This window comes from Myotis davidii, unplaced genomic scaffold (assembly GCF_000327345.1).
Source record: "Myotis davidii unplaced genomic scaffold, ASM32734v1 scaffold8, whole genome shotgun sequence".
NCBI classification, from domain to species: Eukaryota; Metazoa; Chordata; class Mammalia; order Chiroptera; family Vespertilionidae; genus Myotis; species Myotis davidii.
This window is the reverse complement of record NW_006299520.1, coordinates 1,259,108-1,262,742: the sequence shown is the minus strand read 5'-3', so window position 1 is coordinate 1,262,742 and position 3,635 is coordinate 1,259,108.

Below are 3,635 nucleotides of genomic sequence, written 5' to 3'. Positions count from 1 at the left end.
TGTCAAATGTGTTATATGTATTACAAATACATCTTTCCACTGTGATCTCATATTTCCATGGGACTGTCAGTTTCCCTGGCCTCTTTAGATGGGGTGTAACCTGGTCTGGGCTTGTTGTCTTAGGGACTGGGATAGAATGAAAGCAGCTCACGGCATGTTGCTTGGTGACAAAGTCTATACCCAACTACTCTCACTTCTCTTCCTCCTCAGTGGCCCCTCCCCTCAAGGACCACTCAGAAATTGTCTGGGGCTCTGAGTATTCCTGAGCGCCATTGCTATGTCTGTACTTTCCTGATATCTGAGCTGGGAGGAAAAAAGGAAGAATCCTTCAGGAGCTGGTGTGGTGGTTAGAGCGTTGGCCCTGGGACTGAGGGTCCTGGTTTTGATTCATGCCTGGGTTGAAGACTCGATCCCAGGCCCTGGTCGGGGGCATGCGCGGGTGGTAACCAATCTCTCTCACACTGATGTTTCTCTCTCTGTCTCTCCCTCTCCCTTCACTCTTTCTAAAAACCAATGGGAAAATATCCTCTGGTGAGGATTAACAACAACAAAAGAATGTCTATAATGTATAACATACAGAGCACTCCATGGACTTTACTCCTTGGTCCCACTAAAGTGCTCTGGATTCTGTGTGCACTTTCTTCCCAGGTGAGAAAGGACTGGCTGGTGGTATAGAGACGCTCCAGCCTCACAGAACAGAGAACCGGCTCAACAGCTAGCTTGCCCTTACAGGTGCCTAAGGATTTCCAATGGGTTCCCAGCTTCTGGACATACTTTGTTTTTATAGCCACCATGGCCTTTCTCCATCACAGAGGAGCCCAGGTTTGCATGAAGCCACCGGGTCTGCAGTTCACATGTGAGATGCTTTTAGAAAGGAAATATATAAAAGCAGAAGTTGGGGAAATGAGTCTGTAACTTGTGTTATAATGCTAAATGAAGGGAGCTCTATAGTGACTGTGAGACAGAAGAGTTGGAGGAGTCTCTACACCACCAGCCAGTCCTTTCTCACCTGGGAAGAAAATTTTTCTGAAAATGGGGGAAAGGTCTACACAGAGTCTAGGTGTGGTACAGATTTTGTTTAGCCCTCTTCCTAGTGGGATACTTTTTGTTTGTTTGTTTATATATTTAGCTTCTTAAGGACAAATATTTCAGTGATCTATTGCTGCGTAGCAAACCACTGCAAAACTTGGTGTCTTAACACAATACAATTACTCAGTCATCTGTCATGATTCTGTGGCTGATGGGGTCTCAGCTGGGCAGTTTGGCTGGTCTTTTTCGGAGTCTCTTCTAAGGCTTATAGCCTGATGGGGGAGGGCTGGGATATCCAAGATGTACCAGTTTCATCAAAGGTCTGGTGTCTTGGTAGGGAAGCCTGGAGGCTGGTGTGATGGGGGAGGGGAGGACTTATATCTGATAGATAGAGCACCTGAATTAATCTGAAAAATAATCATATTATTTTAAATCTTAGAACACAAATACTTATGTGAATAGGAGGTTAAGCTTCTTATATGTGAATAAGGGATTAAGTTTTTCTTAAATTTCTTTTTCAAGGCCTGTGTGAAATGATTAAAGAGGTGACTCATCTGTGAATCCAGCAAGCAGAACCGATAAGCCTGGTCAGACCAACCCACCAGGAGTCAAAACATCATCTCATCGCCTGATGACTAAAGATGATAGCTGATGTCTGTGGATCCCAAGGACTGCCATAGCTGCATTCCGTTCCAGCCTCACCCTAGCCCCTTCCCCTTTATTATCCTGTCCCCTGCACCTTGTGTTTCCTGACCTTCATTAATCTTCATTTTCCCTCTTGGATTTTATCAGATATCGTACCCCTCCTTGTTCTTCTTTGCTTTCCCTTAAAAAAAAAAGTAATCCTTTAAAAAACATAACCTAGCCCTAACCGGTTTGGTTCAGTGGCTAGAGCGTTGGCCTGCGGACTGAAAGGTCCCAGGTTCGATTCCGGTCAAGGGCATGTACCTGAGTTGTGGGCACATCCCCAGTGGGGGATGTGTAGGAGGCAGCTGATCAATGTTTCTCTCTCATCGATGTTTCTAACTCTCTATCCCTCTCCCTTCCTCTCTGTAAAAAATTAATAAAATGTATTTAAAAAATGAAATAAAATAAATAAAAAACATAACCTAATTCTAAGCAATGTTGTCCATGGGAGAGTGATTAGTAGTTTGATTTCATATTCAGTGTTATCCCTGTGCTACATAGAACATCTCAGTGTCTCCAGTGGTTTGCTCCCCACCCTTTGGAAAAACTGCTCTAGCCTGACAGCTCCTTCTCCCTTCTCAGCAAACTAACCTCCTTCCTGAGAGCATGACCTAGACAGGCAAGGTATCGGGACATCCCTGCAGGATTCTTCCTCTTCCTCTCCCTCCTCTTTGGCAGGTGTCTCTCCCCTTTCCTTCCAAGTCCATTTGATTTCACAGAATTCCCTGATGTTACCTGGTGCATAACAGGAATGCTCGGGTGGACTTGCAACCTATGACGAGTAACAGTTCATTTGTCCCTGTTCTGTCAATTTAATGTTTAACCACAACTTCCCCGTCTTGATGGGGTATCACATGCATGCAAGCAGAAAAGGGGAAGTGAATGAACTTCTCAGGAACAAACACAGGATCCTGTCTTTCACACAGGACCCCTGATGCCCGCAGAGACCAGGGACAGTGGGAAAGGCGGTATTTTCCCCAACAGGCAGAATACAGGCCCTGCTTTCCCAGGCAGGGGGAGGCAGAGCTCCCAGCTCACTAGGGAGCGCGCTCTGGGAGTGGAGGGACTGTCACCCAGCTCTCCTGCTGCTTCCAGCCAGGGATCACCAACCTCACTCAGCGGCCACGGCAATAGGAAGAGAGACCTCTGGGGAACTCAGGAAACCACAGTTAGGGTTAATAAAGACTCACTCAATAAGGGAACCCAGGGATTGTTCAATGCTTGGCAATGAGTTTTTACACCGCTGAAGGCTTTACTCAAACAGCATCACTGCTGATTGCTGCAGCTGGAATGGTTTGAAATCACTGGGGGAAAGACCAAATCAATGTAAGTGCCAAAATATTTAAACCCAAGGAGTCATGGTGCTCTCTTAGTGAAATTATAATTATCTAGGTGCTTTCCAATATACAGACAAGCTCATGTCGGTTATTAGAGCCTTTGAATTTTTGTTTGTATAAACAGATTGAATAAACATAGACTCCCTCACTGATTTAATAAAACATATTTGTGAAGATTCCATCATATGGGAAACAAGGTTATATTACTACGGTCCTTAAAATTCTGCAGAAACTTTGAGTGTGATTTTATACTCTATAGGGCAATTCATTCCTAGGAAGCCACAAATCATCACAATTTTAATGGAGGAAATAGTTTTAAGGTGGGCACACATCATCAAAAAAATTTTTTTTATGAGAAAGAACAGAAAAAGAAATATTCAATACACAAGTCAGTGCTTTCCAGGGACTTTCCCCTCTGTGTACTAATTAGCTATTGCTGCATAACAAACTGCCACAAATTTAGTTGCTTGAAACAGTACCATTTGAGGTATCCAGTAATGACTTTGGATCTGAGGAGAGTTGTGCATGTGTGAAGAGGAAGGTGGTTCTTTCATACTATCTGTTTAGAAACCTTATGCTCTC